This window comes from Tamandua tetradactyla, chromosome 2, assembly GCF_023851605.1.
Source record: "Tamandua tetradactyla isolate mTamTet1 chromosome 2, mTamTet1.pri, whole genome shotgun sequence".
Classification (NCBI taxonomy): Eukaryota; Metazoa; Chordata; class Mammalia; order Pilosa; family Myrmecophagidae; genus Tamandua; species Tamandua tetradactyla.
This window is the reverse complement of record NC_135328.1, coordinates 14,876,159-14,901,106: the sequence shown is the minus strand read 5'-3', so window position 1 is coordinate 14,901,106 and position 24,948 is coordinate 14,876,159. Positions and strand designations below refer to the sequence as shown.

The 24,948-nt window shown below is 48.0% G+C and overlaps 1 long non-coding RNA gene across 1 annotated transcript; it reads right to left on the bottom strand.

Moving 5' to 3' along the window:
• Nucleotides 1–413: 413 nt before the first annotated feature.
• Nucleotides 414–20,038, bottom strand: LOC143666333 (uncharacterized). The gene is made up of 3 exons (XR_013167536.1): nt 19,246–20,038; nt 2,823–2,919; nt 414–2,193 (listed from the first exon to the last, which is right to left on the bottom strand). It is a non-coding gene; the product is annotated as an uncharacterized LOC143666333 (long non-coding RNA).
• Between the last annotated feature and the right edge of the window lie 4,910 nt (nt 20,039–24,948).

Here is a 24,948-nt window from a genome sequence, read left to right as displayed (position 1 = left end):
GAAACTAAGGCCCAGAGAGGAGGAGTGACTTGTCCCTGGTCACACCTCAGGGCAGGGGGAAAGCCAGGACTAAAACTTCTAGGACCCTAGCCTTAAAGCTCTCTGGGCTGGCTAAATTCCAATCAACTCCTGCTGACTCTTAAGAACACCTAAGGCTCGAATTGAGACTCTATGAAAGTTTCATGCACTAAGTTTGCTTCCTGGAACCTATAATTCCCAGGGGGTTCCTAGGTCAGGTAAATCCCGAAATGCAGAGGCACCAGCCTCTCCAAGACTGTCAATTAATTACACCCCCTTATCCTTTAGTACCAACCTGAAAAAGTCTGAACAGGCATTGCCTAAAGATCTTGATAGATTGGGAGAGAGATGAGAGGAGAAGGAAGAGGTATAACAGAGAAAACAGGATATGGCAAATGAGTATGACTGCTGAAACACTGTGTTAATAATCCTTCTGGGCTCCAGTGTTTTGGAGCAGCTAGAAGGAAAAATCTGAGATGGTGGAATGCTAGCCCATGACAAATGCTGGGGTCTGTTCTGTAACTACTTGTTGACATGTGCTTTGAAAGTTATTGCTTTCTCCTTTCTTCGCTTTGTATATATGTTGTATTTTACAATAAAAAACATTAGAAATGAAAACAACTGTCTGGGCTGCTTTTTTTTCCGGGCAGCTGCAGACAAAGCTTTAACTTGGACTGTTCAGGAAGGCAAAGGAAAGTCACTCTCATCCTGCCCCCACCCCCTTCTCACCTCTGAGTTAAGCAATAATGCTGAAAAGATCCTTCAACAAACAAATCCCTCCTCATTACAGAGTCCACGGACACATCAGCTCCTAGGAAACCTGAAAGGCAAGCTTCCCAGGCGGGAGGCTGTTCATACATGCCTGTCGGGGCGCCCTCTTCCCTGTTCCTCCTAAAAAAGGCGAGGTGCCTGCTTGGGCTGCGTGGCGAGGTGGCCACTCAGGGTCTCAGGCCCCCAAGTTGGGGGTGGTTTGGGGTGCTGGCAGCAGCTTCCTAGGGAGGCGAGTTGGCCGAGGCACAGTCCATGTGTGGCCATTCCAAAGCTGGCTTCATTCTCCAGGTTGGGGAGTGCTCCCGAGTGCTCTGTGATTGGGAAAGGCATTTGTGGGGTCAGGCCTGCAGGGTGATCAGGTAAAAATTGTTCCCAGACCCGACGGAGGGCCTGGAAAAGAAGAGCCTCCTTCTCTTCAAATGAAAAGCAAGGCCCTGGGTATCCTCTGAGCACTGAGAAAAGTGTAGCAGGAAATGGTTTTGGTCCGGAACTTGGAACCAGGAACTCGAGGCGAGCTTTGGTTGCACCAAGAGGGGGACCTTGGAGGAGGAAACTATTTGCTTAACTCTTAGAAAGGCAAGGAAAAGACTCTACTCAGGTAGCTTGTTTGAGAGAGGGAGAATGGTTTCTCCGTGCACATAAACAAAATATTAAAGCTTTTTGTTCAAGAAACCTGTATCTCAGGGGAAAGGAATGCAATCATTCCAGTAACCAACACTTCCCCCAAGAGATGAGGTTTGCATCATATGTGATTTTCTCATTTTGATTCCGGAAAACACAATGTGTCTAATCCAGGGCCCCGTGGAGGGGAGATGGCATTGCAAGGAGATTGGGCACACCTGTGATGTCAGAATCAAAGTTTCAACCCTGGGCGGATGAGCTTTCAGATAAAGGAACCCAACGTGGTGGGGAGAAAGGGTCTGAGAACTCCTGGCCCAGCAACCGGGCTTGAACCCTGCGCCTAACCCCACAGCTGTGCAGCTGGCCTGCCAGGAGGCTGCTAACCCCTCCGATCCTATGGTTTCTGCTCTTTACATGGGGATAATAATGGCAACATTTGGGTACAAGTTTTCGTGTGGCTGTAATGCTTCGTGTCTCTTGGGTAACTGACAGCGTTGAATTGCTGGGTCACACGGGTATCTGTGGCAACGTTTCTGCAGAGGCTGCGCTTTTTACAGTCCCTTCTAACGGCGTTGTCGGGCGAGCCCCTTGCAGACTTCCGTCACACTGTAGGTCTTCAGATAGCAGGGGTTCAAGAGACACTTGTCATTGCGCGCGCTTCTCGCTGGCTCGCTGGTAAATAGTCCTGTTTCCCATGGCTACGTGTTGATCAGCAATCTTGTTTTATTTCCCTCAACAAGAGCTGCTTCTCCCCTGCTCTCTTTTTATAACTGCTCTATGGAACTAAGAAAAAGTTCACGTTAAGGACAGTTTTCAAGACAGTTCTGCTGATGAACCAGCACACCCTGTACTCGGAAGACACTCTCGGCAGCATTGCCACGCAGCTCCCTCTACCTCTCCTTTGTAGCAACTACCGCCATTCTGATTGGCTAATTAACTGTGAAATAAACTGTTTAATGATGAACCTGCCTTACCAGAATGTAAGCCTCATGAAGGCAGGGTCAGTGCCTGTCGCATTTACTGGCACATCCAGTGAAGGCTGGTGTGTGTGTGTGTGTGTGTGTGTGTGTGTGTGTGTATGTGTGTGTGTGTAATCCAATAAGGATCTGTCTGCATGAAACAAATACATTAGTGAAACCTGGCGGCATAACCAGCCAACCAAAGAAAGATATGTCTACATTTGAAGAAAAATATTTCACATGACATTGTGGAAGATTATAATGCATTGCTTTTTTATTCTATTTTGACCGAATTATGTATGGCCTTTCAGCTACAAGCTGTGAGAGGTGACTACAGAAGTATCAGAATTGATGGCTTCAAATCCCAACTCCATCAATTCACTTCTTCTTTTTTAAGTATTTTTAATTTTATTTTTTTAAATACCAGAAAACATGTAATAAACACAAACATACCTGTTTTGATCATTCCGTTCTACATATATAATCAGTAATTCACACTATCATCACATAGTTGCATATTCATCACCATAATTTCTTGGAACATTTGCATCTATTCAGAAAAAGAAATAAAATGAAAACAGAAAAAAAAATTATACATATCATACCCCTTACCCCTCCCTTTCACTGACCACTAGCATTTCAAACTAAATTTATTTTAACATTTGTTCCCTCTATTATTTATTTTTATTCCATATGTTCTACTCGTCTGTTGACAAGGTAGATAAAAGGAGCATCAGACACACAGTCTGATTTCACAATCACACAGTCACATTGTGAAAGCTATATCATTATACATCATCTTCAAGAAACATGGCTACTGGAACACAGCTCTACATTTTCAGGCAGTTCCCTCCAGCCTCTCCACTACATCTTGAACAACAAGGTGATATCTACTTAACGTGTAAGAATAACCACCAGGATAACCTCTCGCCTCTGTTTGGAATCTCTCAGCCATTGACACTTTGTCTCATTTCACTCTTCCCCTTTTGGTGGAGAAGGTTTTCTCAGTCCCTTGATGCTGAGTCTCAGCTCATTCCAGGATTTCTGTCCCATGTTGCCAGGAAGGTCCACACCCCTGAGAGTTATGTCCCACGTAGACAGGGGGAGGGTGATGAGTTTGCTTGTTGTGTTGGCTGGAGAGAGGCCACAACTGAGCAACAAAAGAGGTTCTCTTGGGGGTGACTCTTAGGCCTAATTTTAAGTAGGCTTGACCTATCCTTTGTGGGGTTAAGTTTCATATGAACAAACCCCAAGACTGGGGGCTCAGCCTATAGCTTTGGTTGTCCACACTGCTTGTGAGAATATCAAGAATTCAAGTTGGGGAGGCTGAATTTTCCCCCGTTCTCACCATTCCCCGAAGGGAACTTTGCAAATACTTTTCCACTCACTGATCAAATCACTCTGGGATTCATCAGGGCATCACTCTGGACAAACCAACAAAATCTCATGTCCTACCCAAGGTTCCATGTACTTATGGTGTTCAACCAAGCTATCTACATAAGTTATATTCAGAAATACACTAGTCAAAATATAAATTTTGTACCAAATAAACATTTTTTGCTTTAGTCTCACACATAAGTTGAAATTTTAAAATTCTGTCACTTCTTAACTGTGTGACTTTAGGCAAGCAAGTTATTTTACTCTGAGCCTCCATTTTTTTCCCACTATAAAATGGAAGCAATAATATTTATCTCAAATTTTGCTCTGAGTATTACAGAAAAGACAAGTGACACTTTAATAGAATGTCTGAAATATAATAGACACTTCAGAAATGCTGCACCTTTGAGAAGTAGTGCAGCATGGCTTTTGATGTTACCGTGCCTGGGTTCAAATTCTGATTCTGTCATTTGTTAGCTGTGTGACCACGTTCAAGTTACTCAACATCTCTGTTTCATGTTTTTCTTATCTACAAAAAAGGGGATGAAGATAATAATAGTACCTACCTTTATGGTTGCTGTGAGATTTAAATAATTCAATATAAGTGAAATGCTTGGCAAAGGGGCTGTTGTATATATATGTAAGTACAAATACATATATCCAGTTATCAGACATTACTCTATACATATATACATATGTATGTATACATGCATGTATATATGTAGTAAGCACAATATAACTGCTGCTATTATCACTGTCACTCTTTGTGGCAAGTATTTATCCTTTAAGAGTACAGCCATTTTCAGAAGCAGCCAAAAATAATTCCAGCCATCAAAGTGATCCAGCTGAGAAATAGAGTTTTGGGTAAAAATCAAGTGTTTCACTCATTCATTCTTTAGCCCTAAAGGTCAGGATCCAGGAAGTCAGGAACTGAAGGGGCCTCCAGCCACTCTGAGGAGACAGACAAACATATCAGCAACTGCAGGGAAGGCCAGGCAGAGCCTCTGAGCAGACTCGGATTCTAGCTTCAGCTGTACTTTGAACTTGCTCCGTAGCCTTGGGAAATCCCTTCCCCTCTCCCGCCTTGTCTTGGAGGAGCTGAGGTCTCTGTGAGACTGTCCTGCTTAGTGGTTCCCTGATCCTATGATTCTTTTTAATAAGTTCGTGCCCCTTCCAGTAGTTTCCATGTCAGTAAGTCTGTGTGATCACTAGAGGAAGGTGTGGGAGGTTTCCAAACCACCAGCTCCCCCAGCCCGGCTGGAGTAAGACAGATTTCTTGGCTGTGGGGTGAGAGTCGAGACCTGCCTCCTCCCCTTGTGGGCTGTGTGACCTGGGGGCAGACCCTGCCCTCTCTGGGCCAGAATCCTAGATATGTAATAAAAAGGCACTTCTTGAGTCTCCTCTACTCCTCCACCCTGTGTTCCCAGGTGGGTAGGATATGAACTGACATTTTTACGGGCAGCATTTCACAAACTGTGCTGGGTAGAACATCACTATTCCATGAGATATGAAGAGAGTTTTCAGAAAAACAGTCTCAAACAAGTGTAGGGAAGGATTTGTTAAATTTAAGCAAGTCTTCTCAGTATGTTTAATATGCTTAAGTACACCATAAATCGGCCGAGGGATGATGCAGAGGCAGGGGGTGGCGTGGGGAGGGCAGTTAAGAACCCCAGCGGGGTTCTGAATCCTGGTTCTCTCTTTCCCAGCTATGTGTCCACAAGGAAGCTCACCAGCCTCTCTGAGCTGCAGTTTCTTCATCTGTAGTACAAAGAAGAACCTAAGCCTGCTTTAGGGTTCTCATGGGGATGAAATGCAGCATTGCACATAAGGCGGCTTCTGCCCTGGCTGAAATGCAAGCACCGATACGATATGTATCGGCTGTATAGTTACACCACCTGGGGGGATTTTTCTGAAGGGGAACAGCGATGAGCGCCTCTCAGCGTTCTGGGATTCCGCGTCCATGGTGTGAGAAGTCCGATGGAACAGCTCGTGCTGACCCCTCCGCTGCTACCGCCCCGACGGTGGAAGGGTCCTGTGAACATCTGCCCCACCTCTTCATCCAGCTGCCTAGCTCATGGGGTCTCCAGGTGCGACAGGGACAGAGTTTGGGTGCAAGGAACGGTTCTGAAGATTCAGGGTGAGCCCAGAGAGGGGCGAGGAGGTGTCTATGGAGGGAGCAGAGCATCAGAAGGGGAGCTGCAGAGCACGAGGCTGGAGAGGGGGGCGTGGGGAGGGCACGGGGGCCTCGAGGCCCTGAATAGGAACTTGGGCTTTCCGCTGGAGGTGCTGGGGCACAGCTGTTAGAGCCAAGTGCCCAGACGCAGCACCTTGTCACAGTTCCTCGGGCCCGGTGTCCAGGGCCCAGGCAAGAGGGCAGCAGCGAGAGCAACGCCCTCAACCAGAGGTACCAGTAAGAGCACAGAATCCCCACTGTTAAGGGTCAAGTCGCCTCTCCCAAAAAGGATGTATTCACTTCCCAACTCCTGTTCCGTGGAAGAGACCTCATCTGGTCTTTGATGATGTGATTAGTTAAAACAAGACCAAACTGGGTTAGGGTGGGCACTGACCTACTGAGACTGGGGTCCTTATAAGAAGCAGACAGACACAAACAGGAAGGCCACGTGAGCATGAAGGCAGGGGTGGGAGTGATGCTGCCACAAGCCAAGGGACACCAAGGACTGCCGGCCACCACCAGAAGCCAGGAGAGAGAGGCAAGGGACAGATACTCCTGTCAATCCTTCCAAGGGAGCCCGGCCCCACTGACACCTGCATTTCAGAAACGTGAAACAATAAAATTCTGTTGTTTTGAGCCGCCAGGGGTGTGGTATGTTGTTACGGCCACTGCAGGACACGGATACCCACTCAGCTCCGGGTGCCCTGGGCATGTCACTTTGCTTCTCTGTCTCCACTTCTGCAAAATGGGATGAATCATAACTTCTGGCCAGCTTAACCCCCAGGGGCTGCAGTGAAGGTTGAGAGAGAGAAAGTGTTTCAATAAGGCCCTACTGTGCACCAGGGCCCGTGTTCAGGCCCGGGGAAGACCGAGAACATTTGACCCTGCCCTTGAGGGGTGCATGAGTTGCAGGCTATTACATGGTGAGATAAGCGTCAGGGTAAATGTGAGCCCATGGAAGTCCCTTGACCTAATCTGGGGGCTGCAGAGGCTGATGAGGGGAGGGAGGCATTTGGAAAGACCTTCCTGGAGGAGGTGATGCTCCAGCAGAGTCGTGGGGCACACCTGGATGAAATTTAGTGAATGAAGAAGGCAGGAGTGAGGGTCCAGGCAGAGGAAACAGCATGAGCAAAATTGTGGAGAAACGAAATATCATGTCTATCTGGGCAATAGACTAGCCAGTGTTTATTGTTAGAATGTTAAATCTGAATTATGGAAGGAGACTCAATGGACACTGCTGGCAGGAACTGATGCTGGCATTTCAATGGAGAATGCAGTCTAACACTAAAGAAATGAAGCTCTAACTGTGGCATTCCAGAATTAGCTTGTGTGAAGCTTTCCTGCCTTTCCCAAAATCACACCATGACCTCCTTGGTATCTATGATAAGTCGGGTTGATGGTACTGGGAAGGCTGCAGGCTGTGAATGCCAGGCAGAGGGGTTTGCACTGTCACCTGCGCACTAATGGAAAAATTGTCCCCCCAAAAGCTGGGGGGATTTAGAATGGAATCCTTGGTATTTTCTGCATGTGCAGGGCTGGCTAGGCCAGGAGGTTCCCAGAAGAAAAGCAGAAAGACCTTTGCCCTCCTCCTGCACTTAGGTGAAAAGCAGAATTAGGACAGGGAGGGTTGAGTGATCCGGCTATTGTGCCTGCCCGTCAGCTCCAGCATCCAATCTGCCATAGTGCAACGGGCTTAAGGTGTGGCGCTCAGGAGGCTGGGCAGGAAGCCCCCACCACTGCCCGGGCTTTGGGGAGCTACTGCCTGCCAACAAGCCAGAGCCAAGGTCTTACTCCTGTTCTTACCCAGAGACAGGGGCTTGGCTGTACCTCCCCAGCTGGGAGTGCATACCATCCAGCCTACTGCTGGTGGGGGGAGAGTCTTCAGCCTGCTCCTTCAGGGCTTGCCAGAGGGGGCCGAGTTGTGCAGGCCAGGTCTCCAGGCAGTGGGACCTCCTTGCTGTGAGGCCCCTGGGGTGGGAAGAATCAGTGCCTGACTCTCCTGTGTGACCTGGGGCAAGTTCATTCCCTTCTCTGAGCCTCAGCTTGAGAGAACCTCCGAGGACAGACATGAGCATTAAGTGAGATAATGTGCATGGGAGGGCTTTGCAGTGGAAGAGCTGTGATGATCTTTATGGAAAGAGGCAGCAGGAGAGAACAGAAAAGATATGGTAATCATTGGAAATGTGAATGCTGCCTTAGCGGTTGATAATCTTAAGAAATTCTCACAACATTTTAAGACACGGCAATGGTATTTTTGCTAAGTTTTTAAATTTTGCTTCATCTTTTAAGGGCATGTATTGAAATATGCATGGACAAAACTAGGCAATGTCTGAGATGTGCTTCAAAATAAGGAAAGGATGAAGGAGTTGTGGCTAGAACAGCTCATCAATGATGCTGGGTGTTAGGTAACATGTCTATTTCTCTATGTTTGAATTTTCCCATATTAAAAATTTACAGGGGTGTGAGGGTAGTTCAGTGGTAGAATTCTCGCCTGCCATGTGGGAGACTTGGGTCCAATTCCTGGCCCATGCACTTCCCCAAAAAACAAACAAGCAAGCAAAGAAAGAAAGAAAACAAACAAACAAATAAAAATACAAGACATGGTGCTGCAATAATGGGACACTCACATGGAAAACTAATGAAATGTGACCCCGCCACACAGTATACACAAAAAAAGTTGCACTGCCTGGCATTTGGGATGAGACTGACCTGTCTTCATCATTTAGTAGCTGTGTGACCTGGCGCAAGTTGCCTCACCTCTCTGAGCCTCTTTATGTGTCTGTTTAATGGGTATACTAATAATAGTACCTGCTTCCTAGGCTTCTCATGAAGATGATGGGTGATAATGCATATTGAACGCTTAGTCTGTGCCCGCGATGGAGCAGGTGAGTCATATATCATTGTTTCCTTTCCCCCTAGAGATCTTCATCCATTATCATCTGTCACCATATGGCCCTCCTGGATGTGGCGGGACACTCTGGACCGGGGCTGTTCCCCTGGGTGGAGGCAGAGGCTGACGTGCCCCACAGCCCGAGCTCCCTCTCCAGTGGCTGTTTGGCCCAAAGCGCAGGACTGTCAGCATGTGCCGGGGCTCTGCTGGTGCAGACAAAGGAGGTGACCCCCCCTCCTCTCCACCTGAGGGGAGCGCACTCACATGGGGCACCTTCTCTCAGCTGAGCTTCTCAGTCGCCCTGTGAGGTCAGGGTTTCTGCTCAGAGGGTTTAAGGAATGAAGTACAGCTAGTGTGTGAAGAGGGTAGCGACGGGGAGAGGGGATAGGGGTAGAGGGAGAAGAGCGAGTGGCTGTTCCAGGGGAGAGTGGAAGGGGGTGAAAAGGAAGAATTAGGGAGAAAAAGGCACCAAAGGGTGGAAGCAGAGGCAGCCTGTTCAGGCTCCCTCTCCCCCTCACGGACTCTCTGGTGAGGAAATGTCTCCTCTGCTTTTAGCTGCTGTCCCGGAAGGGTTGGGGGTGAAGAAGCTGGAGCCAAAGCTGTCTTCTCAGCGACGCGAGGAGGGTCAGCACTGCGGGGCGGACAGCGCCCTGACCACGCCCTCGGCCGGGCGGGGCGTGGCCTCACTCCCTAGTCTCTTCGCGACTCCCATCACCAACTCCTCTCCTTCCGGCCACTGTTTCCACTGAACGGGAACCTCCAAAGACTGCCAAAGGTAGCAGCGAGCTGGGACCCTGACCTGCAGACCAGGTTATTGGTGGTCCTGGGAGAGCGGGGGCGGGGGGAGGGCAGGGAGGGGGCGTGGTCTCTCCTTGGCGGGCCTGACCCATAGTGAGATATCTTTTTAGGAACCAACTTTGGGCACGCACTCAGGTTTCCCAAGGAGTGTGAGACGAGTTATCACCCACAAAGGCTCAGTGTACTTAGGTTGATAAGACAGACGGCTCTGAAATCCTTGCAGAACACATGAGGCATTTATATTAAATAGAGCCAGGAGACTTGTTCTTGGAGCCTCAGGGAACCACAGCTCTGCCGCTCACCTGCTGTGTGATCTTGGGACAATCCTTTTGCCTCTCTGGACCTCAGTTTCTTCATCAGTAAAATGGAGGTGACACCATCTTCTCTGCCTGGCTCTCAGAAGCTGTTTGAGCTTATATAGGATAATCGATGTGGAAGCACTTTGTGGAAGCTGGTACACTATATCCATGTGTGGGTGCCAGCCTGTGTGTTCAAGGTGTTGAGCTGTGCTTTCTTGTTGTGCTGTAGATTTTATCCAGGGTTGACACGAGAAACCTCTACATGAGAAAAGTTCTTAGATCTTCTCTAATCACTTAACATTTTATTTTGCCTTGTTCCATGTCAATCATGTGAAGATGTTCTTGCTCACTTCTTATTAGAATTTCATCTAAGGGAAAACCATGTGTTTCTTAAAGGACAGAATTGTTTCCTATTTACCAGAAAAAGAAAATATGTAACCCATCTTGATTCTCTTTTTACCTTGGCTGCCAGGAAGCTTAGAGTAAAATTTAAGCTCAATAATAACAATATATGTGTATATTATATAATTTTCTTCCTCCTCCTTTTACCTGATTTTAGTTTTCTTACTGTTGTTTCAGAATGAGTTTTATGTCAGGCTGACCCAAAGGCAAGAACCACGCTAACAAGCCCAAAACAATCCATTCTGGTTCACTGACGATTGGAGAGGTAATACACTTTACCATGTGTCTCAGTCTTGGATGGCTGCTGTAACAACTCGCCACAAACTGAGTGGTTTAAAACAATAGTAATTTATTCTTTCATAGCTCTGGAGGCTAGAAGTCTGAAATCAAGGTGTCAGCAGAGCCATGCTCCCTCTGGAAGTTCTAGAAGAGAAGCTGTTCCTTGTCTCTTCCAGCTACTGGTCAGTGCCAGCATTCATTGGCTTGTGGCTGCATCACTGAAATCTCTGCCTCTTTCTTCACATCACCTTCTCCTCTGTGTGTCTTCTCTTCCATCTGTGTCAAAACACCCTGTGCATCTCATAAGGGTAATAGGATTGCATTTAGGGACCACTCAGGCAATACAGGATAAGCTCCTACTCTTAAGACCCTTAACTTAATTGCATCTTTTGCCATATTATATAGTCAAGGCTCCAGGAATTAAAGTGTGGACATATCTTTGGGGCCACTGCTCAGCTTACTCCATAATTTGAGAACCCTATACTCACAGAATCACCCCCCTCCCCCACTTCTCATTCATTATATAGGACAGTGGTTACAAGCACAGGTTCTGAAGTCTGACTTTGGGTTCCCTTCCTAGCACTGTCCTTTGCTGTGAAAACTTGGGAAGGTCACTTAATCTCTTAGTCCCTCTAGTTTCTTGTCTGAAAAAGAGAGGACAGATTCTCCTATAGAGGGCTGTTGTAAGAATGAAGCAAAATATTGTGCAGAAACACATAGTACAGCACCTGGCACATAGCTGGCTGTCAATAAACGTTGACTCATGTTAGCTATGGCGGCTTTAAGAAATGTCCACAAATTCTTTAATATTCCTCTTTTCAAGAGGTGGAGACTAATTCCCCTCTCCTTGAGGGTTGGGTGGAGTTAGCTGGTCCCTTTTAATCAACAGAATAAAGCAGAAGTGACTGCATGTGACTTGGAACACTAGGTCAACAAAGGACCTGCAGCATGCTGCTTCTCTCTCAGATCTCTTGCTCCAGGAAAGCCAGTGTCCATACTATGAGGAGCCGGTGGCAAGGAGCGGAGGTCTCCAGCCAACAGTGAGTGTGAGGGACCTTGGAAGAGGATCCTCCAGCCCCAGTCAAGCCTTCAGACAATGGCTTCTCTAGCTGATGCCTTGGCTGCAACTTCATGAGAGACCCTGAGTCAGGCCCACCCACCTGCAACCACATGTCTGACTGCAGAGAGTGTGCTAATTAATGTGTGTTGTTTGACACTGTTCTAGTTTGCTAGCTGCCGGAATGCAATATACCAGAAACAGAATGGCTTTTAAGAAGGGGAATTTAATAAATTGCTAGTTTACAGTTCTAAGGCCAAGAAAATGTTCCAATTAAAGCAAGTCTATAGAAATGTCCAATATAAGGCATCCAGGGAAAGATACCTTGGTTCAAGAAGGCCGATGAAGTTCAAGATTTCTCTAAGTGAGAAGGCACATGGTGAACACAGTCAAGGCTTCTCTCTCAGCTGGAAGGGCACATGGTGAACATGGCATCATCTGCTACCTTTCTCTCCTGGCTTCTGGTTTCATGAAGCTCCCCGGGAGGCGTTTTCCTTCTTCATCTCCAAAGGTCACTGGCTGGTGGACTCTGCTTCTCGTGGCTATGTTGTTCTGCTCTGCTCTCTCTGAATCTCTTTCTCCAAAACGTTTCCTCTTGTATAGGAGTACAGTAAACCAAACAAGACCCACCTAAATGGGTGGAGACATGGCGTCACCTAATCCAGTTTCACAACCACTCTTGACTAAATCACATCATCCAGGGAGACGATCCAATCACAGTTCAAAACATACAGTATTGAACAGGGATTATTCTACTTTTATGAAATGGGATTTTGATTAAAACATGGCTTTTCTAGGGGGTATACTTCCTTTCAAACCAGCACAGACACCATTAAGCCTTGGAATACTTGGTCACAAGGCAAGAGATAAGTAATGAATTAGCTATTATTATTTATCTTCAGATATGAAGGGTCCATTTTATAGCAAGCAAGAGGGATTGCAGGGAAGACAGATGACTTGGGCTAATGGGGATGGTGAGGGGAAGGAAGGACACATAAAAAATGTTTGCAACAGTGTGTGAGATGGGGCCATGTAGTGTGAACACACACTATACAAAAAAAAGCCACAGCAAGAGAGCATTCTAGAAAGGAGTCTATTGATCTGGTTGGGTTGTCTGGAGCTCTAGAATACAGACTCAAGTTCAGGTGGTGCTAACCAGACAGGGGTCTGCATATGTCAGTACCTGCAGGGACTTCATGAAGAAAAAACATAACAGAGAATTCAAAAAAATATTCACTAGAGCTAAATATGCACCTGTCAGATGATCTGCCAATCATGCTTGAGTATCCACCAAGAAATTTAGTCACCAAAAGACAAGTCCAGGAATATCCACAGCAACAGGTCTTCATAATAGCCCTAAACTGGAAACTCAATGTCCATCAGCAGGTGAAAGGACAAAGAGAGTCTGAGCTACTCACACAATGGAATACTTCTCAGCAATAAAAAATGGGCTTACTAGTGATTGATGCAACAGGGATGAATCTCAGAAACATGATGCTGAGCAAAAGAAGCCAGACACAAAAGAATACATATATGCACACTGAGATAAAAATAGAGGACATTTCCAGCACTTCACAGTATATTTGTGATATCCCAATTAAAACATTTTAAGATAAATGGTGGCCATTAAAAAAAGAATGATGGAAGCATCTTATTGAACAATAGTTAAGTATACATTACTGTACATTTATTAAAGCATAAGTGTACATGCAACTTACTGCAAATGGATGGGGAGTGACATAAAGGAATCAGGTTAGGGGTTTTAACATAAACATCCAGCTCCTAGTCAGAGGGGTCTCATTAGCTTAGCTCCATGGCTAAGCAGGAATTCCTAGCCAATGTGCACAGGAGTAAACTCAGTTTACTCAGTTACAGCCACAATTAAGAGCAATTCCTAATGTGGTTGGAAGATGGAGCCGGAGGGATCTGGGGATTGAGGGTTGTGGTGGTACAGCTCACTGAGAGTGAGAACCAAGGGCTTGGGGGGCATGGGGCCATCTGGCTGAAGGATGACACATGAGAACTCTGCTTGCGGGTACCTAAGGCAGTACAGCCAGGGCAGCCGTTAGCTCAACTAAATGGTGTTACAACACTGAGGGGCAGGCAAGTCAGTCCTGAAACCTGGGAGTGCTGTATAATCCCTTCCAATGTGCCTCTAGAAACTCTAATATTTGGGAGCATGCCCCAAACTCCAAAGAGCAAGAATGGCTAGACTAAGGAGGGGCTTCCATTCCTGATGGACCTGTCTTCTTCCAGGCTCACATGTCCCCCTCGGGGCACCTGTCCTATGCCACCTGCAGGAAAGTAATATTTGCTCAAGCATCTGAAGGCCCTTATCAATATTGAAGGACATCCTTTGGCCTGTCTAATGACATTACTCAAAGTTTGTGACAAATGCAAGCCTTAATTAATTTTATTCCTACAGAGTTTTTTCCTCTGTTCTTTCTTAAGATCCCAGAAGCCTGCCTTCATGTTCATCTAAGGGTGGGGTTCCTTCTCTGATGTGAGCAGCTTGTTCTGAATATCTGTGTTCCACACTGCAATGTGACAATGGCAAGAGTAACAGCAGAGTAATTTCCTGGTTGGGATCCATGATGGAGAATTTCTCTTTGAACAGAAACATGGAAAAAGTGCTATTTCTCACATAGCACTCTTGACCCTCCTTCCTTGCTGCTACAAATCAAAGTTTGGCCCATTTCTTGATTGATGTCATGCATGCAATGCCTGATAACTGAGGTGACCCCCAGATACAACAGTGGGACAAAAGAAGGAATGAAGTATTAATTGGTTCATGTAAGCAAATGGGATGGACAGGACAGGGTTATGTGTAGGGTTTGTAGCTTTGTGACTGCTGGCAGTTTTGGGCTCACCGACACAAGTTCATCAACAGAGAAAAGTGGGTTCTTTACCCCCAGCTCAAACTTTATAATCCCAGGGAAGAATCTGACTGGTATGTGTGGGGTCACATACCTGATATTTGACCATTCGCCATGGCCAGGAGATGAGATACTGTGATTGACCCAGCTTACTCACTCCTGTGGCAGGGGGAGGAATTTTGATTGAAATGAGGAGGGAACCATTTTTCAAAAGAAAGAAAGAAAGATGTCATTACCAGAATAAGGGAGAAATATGTACCAGGAAGACAAAACAAGAGTTCTTCACCACAGAAGGTGTCAGAAAGGTTGGTACTTTGCAAAACAGCCACATTTACCTCCCCCCTACCCAACTGTGCACCCCATTTGCAATATGACTCTGCTGCTTTCCCAGTCCCACCCTTTGAACTGGGGCTTGGTCATGAGACTTGCTTTGGCCAGCAGCTGTTTGCAAATGTGATGCAAGTAGAAGTTTGATAAGTTTTTGCTTTTTGGTGTTCACCCCTCTCTTGCTGTTGGGAACTTGAGTCAATGAGGTCAAAAAGATCGAGCTAGCCTCTTGGAAGCCCAGAGCACGCTTAAGAGGCTCCCCACCCATCCTAACCAAGTCCCTCACGCAGGAGGGGGCCCTACTAGACCAGCGAGCCCCAGCCAAGTCAGCCCAGACCAGAGGAACCACCCAACCAAGCCACAGAATTGTGAGAAATAACAGTATGGGGTTTGGGGTTTGTTTGCTTTTAACCACTATATTTTAGGATGGTTTGTTATGCAGCAAAAGCTAAGCAATACGGAGAGGACAAAGCAGTTGAGATAGATCCTGAATGGGCTGGATATTCGCAGAGGGAGAGAGGGTGATGGAAGGGGAAACACTTCTGGCAAAGGACAATCAGCAAAGTCACAAAGGCAGGAAGCAGTGTGACACATGTGATTGAGCTGGAGAACCCAGAGCTGGGAAGTGACACAGGGGGAGAGACAGTTAAAGGAGTCGGTAAGGGGTAGACCAGAAAGAGCCTTCTAGGCCAGGTGAAGGAATTCCCATTTACCTGCATTTTGCGGGGAAACCACAGAAAGCTTTTGAGCAGTGAAGAGACATGAGCAGATTAGCCTCATTAGAAATGTCATAATCCCACCAATTGTTAATGGGTTGCAACTGTGCTCCAGGTGTCTTGGAAATGCATGGTGACAAGGTTTTTCTGGCTGCAGGTGGAGGGTGGACTGAGCTGGGCAGGAGGGGACAGGCCCACACCACCGGGCTCAGGTAAGCGCAGACGAAGGCCTGAACCCAGGCAGATGGGAGAGGAGGGGACAGGGCACGATATGTTCAGGAGACAGAATTGGCCACCTAGTGACTGCCTCAGGGTGAAGGGAAAGGCGGAGCCTGGGGTGATCATGGAGTCTGGCTTAGGTATTTGAGGCGCATTTCGGAATCAGTGGCCAAGTGGATTCTCAGCATCCTAAAGTCCTAGCGCCTAAGATTTGAAGGGGATTTGCAGATGATCTAATCCCAACCCTTGATTTCATTTGCTTCGCAGGCTCATTTTAGATAGTACAGGAACAACTACCCCCGCCCCTCCTTTTTTTTATGGTTGGGAATTTGTTTTTATTGTATTAGGTGTTATCAGCACATAAATCCCATGATTTCACGGACATCAATGTTTAGCAAAGACCGAAGATGTTATTTCAATTTAAAAAATGAGTTGCTATTAAGAAGAATATTATGTCAAAATAGTATGGGGCATACATGAACAGGCCAAAATTGGGAATAAGTGAAGTTTGAGGCATTTTGCACAACCTGCAACTCAATTTTCTCAGCAGGATCCCAGCTTGTGAACACCCACCCGTCAGGTGTTCTGGTGGGAAGGAACCCTCCGCGAACTGGAAAGAACATCTCTGTCTTAGAGTAGCTATGAAAGCCGGGGTCAGATGGTCTAGGTGAAGGATTAGATGGAGAGGCTGTAAGGAGGCAGAGAAAATGAGCAGCACGTTCCCAGAGGCCTCCCAAGGCTCTAACTCCAGGAGGTGGACTTGTCCTCACCCGCCTGCCTGCCTTTTGTACAGATCTCTGCATTGTCCTGGGAAAAGACTCCTGCACGCAAGCCGAAACTTTGTGTGTGGTGACGGGGACCTTGCTGCCGGAGGGACTGTAGGGGGGTGGCGCGGGATGCCCTTGGGCACCCGGAGCCCACCCACTGTGGGCTGATTAAGGGCAGTGCTGGCCCCCGGAGGCCAGCCTGGTTGGGGCTCAGCCCCTGGCTCCGCCACCACATGGGCTTATCGCTCAGCTGGGCAGGCTGCCCCAGCCACCAGAGTGGTGCATCCCAGGCTGGGCCTCCCTTTGTGTGTAACCCCGCAGCCCTGGCTGGCAGAGGCAGATGGGCAGGATCGCGGCTTCAACTGGCTTGGCTTCCTGTCTTGCTGAATGGCTTGAATGGGTGCTGGGCCTGCTCTTAATTCCTCAGTGGCTGACTGTCCCAGAAGGGAGGGGTGAGGAGGGAGGGGAGGACAGCGGCTCCTAGGGCTCCTTTGTGGCAGGAGGCAGATGGGGCCAACCTGGCGCAGTTCCCTACCTTCTCCAGCCATGGGACCACTTGCAGGCACCCTCTCAGAGCCCTCCCTGCCTCTCCCAGGAGTGTCTGTGGCCAGAGGTGGGTGAACTGGGTTGCAAACTAAGGGTGGAGGAGAAGCGGTCAGAACCCAAAGTGCCCTTGGGGATCTGGCTCTGATCCCCTTTCCCATTTTATAAGTGGGGAAACTGAGGCCTGCAGAGGTAAAGGACATGTCCCAGATCACACCTTGAGTGAACGGCAAAGAGAAAATAATGCCTGACTTCAGGCAGGTGGCCTTTTCAGTAGACTCGCAATTGTTTCCCAAACTCTGTTCCCTGGAGCACTCTCACCCAATCTGAGGATGCAGAGCATCTTCCCAAAAGAGCTACGGGGTCAGATATGCTCACTAAATGCCACCCGTGAGCCACGCAGACTGAGGAGCAGTGGCTGCGAGAAGCTCTGCAGCACATAACCTTGATCTGGCTTAATGTAACACTTGCCCAAAAATTCGGCAGTGTGGTTCTCTTTTCATATGGCACTTTTTCTCCTGGAGAAGCAGGACTTAGAAGCACATGACATGGGAATTCTGCCCTAGACCCTGCTGTAGGCTTCCCAGAAGTGATTATGGAGATGATGAGGACGCTTCTGTTTATCCTCCCAGGAGCTTAACCGATGTGGGGAGCCCGGATAAAAGGAGGGGAGCTCCTTTTAGATCCAGCTCCAGTCATCCAATGTTTTTTGAGCATCTGCTGTATACTAAGTGTCTTCCAGCCAGAGAATCTCAGCTAAGCCTCACTACAGACCTGTGTGATGATTAATAGAACCTCAATTTTACAGTCATGGAAACTGAGGCCCATGGAACTGAGTAACTTGCTTAACGTCACACAGCCAATAGCAGGCAAAACTGGGTTTCAAAGGGCAGTTTTCCTAGCTTTATGTCCTGGGCTCCTTCTCGTCTACTTCCCTCTTCTCTTTCCATACCGCATGATAAGAAGCAGCAAGATCCATCCAGCTGGAAGTTAAAGTCCTAGGTTCAGGCCCCATTCCACTCATGAAGCACTGTCAGACTTGAACAAGATCATGCTTCTCCCTTGGCCTCAGTTTCCCCACCCCTACAGTAGGAGGGTGAGATGAATTGGCCAGTTACCAGCATTCCATGATCTATGCCAGGTTGTCAGACCCAGCGTCTGGATGCCGCCCTACTAGGGGCAGAGGTCACCCTGAGTCAGTCCCAGCATTGGGTGACGTGAGGCTGGGCACAGAGACAGCCTTTGTGAGAAGGCAGGGCATGTGTCAACCCATTCCTGGCACCTTGTCAGAGCCATGGGAAACTGTCATGATGGGTTAGGGCCCGAGTCAGCCCTGCATGGTGCTGGTTCTTGGCAGCGTGACCTATAGCAGCCTCACAGGTAGTGACCTCCTTAATGGGTGGTGGAGAAACTTGCAAGACAGGTGAGGGTAGGGCAAGAAAGGACCATGGAGGTGTAAGAGGGCATCACAATATTCTAGCCCTAGCTTGGATTTACTTTCTAAAGGCTGCATTTATCATTATTTGGCCCACCCCCAGTCCCCTTGTTTTAAAAAAGTTACCTCCCATAGAGACTCTAACATAAGGATTCAAAGACAAGTACCTTATTTACGGACGGAGCCCAGGAAAACCCGTTGGGGAGCATGGAAGTACAGCAAGGAAGGGAGAGGACACCATAGGGTGTGTGATGGAGTGAGTCAGTCCTGTGGGCGACAGGAGCTCAATGCTGCTGGGGTCCTCTGGGAGCCCATGTGGAGCACGTGTCTCAGGTGTCCCCCTCCATGGATCCATCATTCCCTGCCAGTCAGACCCTGCATGAGGGCTGCTATCAGAGAGGCGAATGGTCATTTCCCAGGACGTCTGACCTGCCCCAGCACTGAGGACAGAGAGCCCCAGGTGCCCAGAGCCTGTGCAGGAGGCACCAGCCACCTCAGCCACAGCTGTTTTTAGTGAGACAGAAGCTGAAACACCTGGAATAGGTTGTCCGGCCACCCACTGCTGGGGTGGGGGTGGGGGGGAGGAAGGTGAGTAAATCACGTGTCCTCTTTGAGCTTTAGTTTTCTCATCCATCAGATGACAAATGGAATCCCTGTCCTGCTTATTCCACAGAGGATCAAATCATAAATAGTTAAAAGAAAATAAGTATATACTCACCCTTCTCCAATCCTTTCTCCCCTCCTCCTGGTCTCCGACACCACCTGTCAAGCCCTCATTCAGTGAGGCTAGGTCCGAGTGCTGAGGCTGTCTTAGCACCTACCCACCCCTGCTGTGAAACCACCTCCCTTCCAACAGGAAAGGACTTGAAATCCAGAAATTAAGGTTTTTAGATTCAAGGGGAGGCAGACTGATAGAGCAGAGCTGGCTTCAAATCCCAGTTCATTCATTCATCAGAAACTTGTTTGAGAACCTACTGGAAGCTAGTGAGGGGCAGAGGGTGTTCAGAGGACTGAGACATCCAAAACGAGCTCTGAGTTCGTGGGCAGGCAGGCCCCTTACCCTCTGTCACCTGTGAATTGGCCCCTTTCAGCACTGTTATTTTTTTGTTTTAAGTTCAGCACCCCCAAACTCCTTGAGATCAGTGGCCCCAGGGTCACTAGAGCACATGGAGGCCAGGGTCTCTTTATTGCTGGAGACTCCAGGCCCGGGGTAGGTAGAATCCACCCTGGGCCCCTAGCGAGACTGCCACAGCGTCTGGGCCCCCGTCATGTGGGGCTGGGTAAACTCTGTACACAGCAGCTGAGGGTGGCAGCTTGGGTCAGCATTAAGCTACATCAAGATGAGCTGTTCCACAGAGTACCTTTTAGAATAAACATGGCAGCAAAGCCATGAACGGGGGCGGAGCAGCTGTAAAAAGTTGTAGCCCATCCTGGACAGCAGGCAGAAAAAACACCCCCTAAGCCACCCACTTGCTGACACACCGAGGAGTAACTGCCCAGCATGCCCCGCGAGGAACACACCCTGTAACTCTAGAGGGGGGCACATGACCTAGGCTGAGCCAATCAGAGTAGCTCATCCTTATGTGCACTTTGATTGGTCTAGGGGTAGCCATGTGACTGATGCCAAGCCATTCAGCGTTGTTTCCTGAAAAATTTTTTTTTTCTGGTGGAAAAGAATTTTCTCTCGCGTTTTGGACGTGGGAACCTAGAGCAGGTGGGGTGTACATGGCTGAACAGAATGACGCCAAAGGAGGTAAGACCGTGAGAGTAGGGGAGCTGTTTGTTTGTAAAAATAATAATAATGTAAAAGGAAGCTGGGATGAGTGTCTTGATGGCGACTCTCTATCCCAGACCACCCTCAGGCTAGCTCCATCTCTGTCCTTCTTAGTTGCTTGAAACAGTAATCTCTTCTTTACTTAAACTAGTGTGCTTTATTTCTGTCTCCCCAAATCAAGAGTCCTAGATGATATCGACAGCTTCCATTTATCGTGCTTATTATGGGCTAGGAACCTTTCCTGGCGGCGACTTACATAATCATTCACCGACCCATATGAACGTATTACACCCATTTTTCAGACGGGGAAGCTGAGGCTCAGAGCCCTTGAGGGACATGGCTGAGGTCATCCAGGTCTGCCTAACACCAAAACCCATGGCCTTCGCCCTTTCCCCGCAGTGCTTATCCGCAGCCCAGGTCCGACAGCCTCTCCAGTTCTCACTCTCTGGGGTGTCTGCCTGTGTGGTCAGAAGTGATGCAGTCTCCATGACTTAACCTTTTGTGTCTTGGCTTCCTGTGTTGCATTTGAAATGCAAATAACATTACTCTCATACAGTTTTCAGTACTGGGCTCATGACGGCCCTCAGCAGCTGAACAGGTTGGAGACAAAGTCTCAAAGCTCAAGTTCCCTGATAATTTTCCTCCTGTCACCCCACCTCACATCTTCACCAAGCTGAGCAAATAAATGCTTCTTGTTGACATCCTTTGGAATGTAGGATATTTTTGATCGTATCAAATCCTCGCTTTAAATATGGCAACCAATGCTGTTAGCTCTTGAGGCTCACAGAGGTGAAGTTATTTGCCCAGAATCACTGGTTTGTCCAAGGGCAGAGCAGAAGGTGGAACCCAGTGCTTTAAGGAGTGGAGTCCTTTTTCCCATAAATTTCTCAGACCTCCATTACTGCCCCTCGGGGTACCAAACCCTCTACCACAAGACCCCCCTCCAAGCCCAGATCACAGTGGCGCAGTGATGTTGGCACTGGTAAGGAGTGATGCAGAGAGCCCTACCTTTTAACCAGCGATGGCTTGAGCTTTCCTTGTGGAAACTTTCCTTCTGGCCTGTGGGCAAGGGTGAGGGCAGGAAGTTGGGGTAGACTACCTGCCTTTCCCTTCAGCAACAGAGGATTCTCCCAAAGCCAGTGTGGTCTGGAGTGGGGGAGGTTGGGGGTAAGGGTGGAGGATGGGAGAGCTCCAAGCTGGCCCTGGCCCTGACAATGAGTCTCCAAGTAACCTTGAATTTGCCCATTGCCACCACTTACTCTGTTACCAAGAAAAATTAATAATGACAACCATTCTTACGAAGCAGTTTCCTATAATGGAGTAAGAACTATGGTCCTTCCCACATGACAGTTGAAGAAATGGAGGCACAGAGCTGGCAAATGATGCTCTCGAGGGAATTTACTGGCACAGCTAGGAAATGGCGGGACTGGGATTTGAACCCAGGTATTCTGGCTCCAGAATCCATTCTCTCAACTTTCCAGGATTTTTATGTTTGCAAAGCAGACTGTAATGCCTCTGAACTCTGGGGAACCACTGGCAAGGCAGAAATAATTGTCTTCCATTTTACCTATGAGAAAACTGAGTTCAGAGAGGAGAAGCCACTTACTGTGTATGTTGTGTGTGTGTGTTTCAGTGGCTAGGAGGGGCCCTGTACGCTCCTGGATATCAGTTGTGAGAGGAGCTTGTCAACTCTGACGCTTGGAAGGGAGCGTTCCAGCCCACTGCCCGTGTATGGAGTCATTCAGACTTAGCTAAGTACACAGCAGCCAGGAGCCTGTGTTTCGGCAGCTGAAATTAGTGGGCAGCACAAAAATGTAGGCGCAGCTCCCTGCCCCCCTCCGCTCCTTCCCTTCTTCTCCCCCCCTCCCACAGGGTGGAACTGCCTGGAACAGGCCCCGCACTGCCAACGAGTCTGCACATGCAGTATCCGGGGACCAATTCCAGGGCAACTTTGGGGCACGTGTGGAAACTTGCACCCTTGCACATGCATGTGTGTGCATGCACTTGTATACACACATGGCTTTCCAGAAGGTCTACTCAGGAAGGGTGTGGGGCTGGGGGTTCTGGTCTTACTCAGCCTCTGACCCTTCCCTCCTCTAAACCTTGGCTCTCTAGCTTTAAAATGGGGGTGATGATGGGCACCTCGCAGGATGATTGCAAGGATCCCCACAAAAGGATGGAGTGCAGCATTCTAGAACTCCGGGTTCTGAGAGAAAATCTTGACAAGCACTTTCACTTTACAAATGGGGTGCTGAGGCCCAGAGAGGGAAGGGGAGCCCCCAGATCCTACAGTCAGCCAGGCCCGGAGCCAATAGAACCCAGGCCTCCTGACCCCAGGACCTGCAGCTAGCTCGAGGCCCAGCTCTGGGAAGAACAAAGTGCTGTCAAGCTGAGTCCTTGCTCTTGCACGTGAACTTCCATGCAGATGAGGCTTTGAGACCAAAGTGCTTTGTAAATGGTGCTTATTAACACATTTGCGTGTACTCCACCAAGGGGGCAGAGTTGTCTTTTTTGCTTTTGAAATATGAGGTCAATAGCATCAAAAGGACACTATGAATCTCAGTTTGTTTAACATCTTTGATTTGCCTGTTGCCTCCAAGTTCATACTAAGCTCCTGTGTACCTGCTGGCCTCTTCCTTCACACCCTATTAATTCAGTGTTACCCAAAAGGTAAGTCCAAAGTAGATGGAGAGCTGGAGTACTGGGAAGTGGGGGGCCCAGTTTTAGGGCTACTGGGAGAACTTGGTCAAGTCTCTGACCCCCTGCATGCCTGTCTGTAAAAGGCCAGGCTTGGGCGTGGTGAGTTCGTGTTCCCTGCTGCTTTCTGCCTACCAAAGTCCTCCTCATTCTCTGGAACCCACCCCCACATCACTTCCGCCCTCAGACTCCCTTTGGGATGTGGTTGTTACCCATGGCTCAGCTGGGTGCTCTTTGGGGATAAGACTGGAACCCCAGAGCCCCTCCCAGCATCCTTTCTGGAGCAGCTGTGCAGGTGTTGTGCATTTGATAGAATGGCTCCCAACTGAACTCTGAGTTGGGCATGCAGGTAACAGGAGGAAGGAAGAAACCAAAGAATGTAGGGAAAGCGCTGGAAATGTCACCTCTCCTTCCTCCCTCCATCTCAGCTGCCTAGATTCTTTGAATAATCAGTTTGTCCATTTATTCAGCACATCCCAGGTGCCAGGCACTTGACTTGCCTGAGCTCTATTCCTAACAACAGCTCTCATCCCATTTTAAAGACGAGGGAACTGGGGTTCAGAGACCTCAAGTTTTTTGCTTGCAAGAAGAGGAGCTGGGATTTGATCTTAGGTCTGTCTGAACATGGCCTTTTTCAGAGCACCGATGCATGTGAGTATTTAGGATCAGGGCATTTGCTTCCCTCTGCAGGACTTTTCTTCTTTTTGTAAAGCATGGAAACCAGGAGTTTGGGGTCCTTCCTGCCGTTAACTCCTCGTGGCACTCTTACTCATTCCCTTGATCTCGGTGTTCCCATGGGTGTATTGAGGAAGGGGACCAGATCCCCCCAAACTAATTGGTATTTCTGATAAAACATCCACATTCTCACTCCCGAATTTAGGGAGCAAGGACACGGGAGAAGTAGGGCAGGGGGAGAACGCAATGGTGACTGCCATCCCCAGAAGGGGACTGAGGAGGGACTTGGCTGCCTGGGGTGACAACTCACCATCACTGATCCATGTCCTGAAAGTATGGAAATCAGGGATATTTCCATGCCTGGCTCAGTGGCAGAATCACCTGGGGGCACCTGCTGAGATTCCTGGGCCCTGGTTGTGCATTTTCAATAGGTGCTCCAGATGTTGAGGCATAGGTTTAGGAATCACTGTCTAAGAGACCTTAGGTTTAGGAGTCTTCCAAATCCCAACACTGAGGGGCTAGGAGGGCAAAGGTGGGGGCAGGCAACGGCACTGTGAGTGAAAGTCCCTCATTCATTTGACATTGTCACATGTGACAAGATATTTCTATATCCTACCTGGATCCAAATAAGATTCAAAGTGGCATAGAAAAAGAAATATACTTAGGTTTCCCAAGTTGCAAATGGATTGGTGTTCCCAGATAGGGACCCAATGGAAACATCAAGATGCTAATTAAAAGGCATTTGTGAGAATGCTTACAGCAGCAGCTGTTCCAATAGCCACAAATTGAAAACTACCTAAGTGCCTTCCCAAAGTAGAGCAGATGAATACATTCAATTTGTGCAGTGGACCACTATGCCTCAATGAAAATGAAATAAACCAGTGGTACCTGCAGCAACGTGGATGAATGTTTCAGATATATCATAGTGTGAAAGAACTTACACACAAAGAATACTCATTGTATGATTCCATTTATAAGAATTTCAGGTTGACAGTCATACTAGAGGTGATTCCTGGGGGGACATTGACTGGGAGGGGGCTAGAGGAGGTCTCCCATGATGTTGGGAGCTTGGCCCATATGGCAGGGGGAAGAGGTGGACATCTGTGAAAACTCACCAAGCTTTACACTTAGTGTGTGCATTTTGTGTGTTTTACTTCAATTTTTAAAAAGTAAGTAGTGGAAATCTCAGCACATTCCAAACACCATCAAACAAGCTGTATTCACAGATCAGAATGCAAAACAATTAGAACTTAAAATTATTGTAAGATTCCTCCC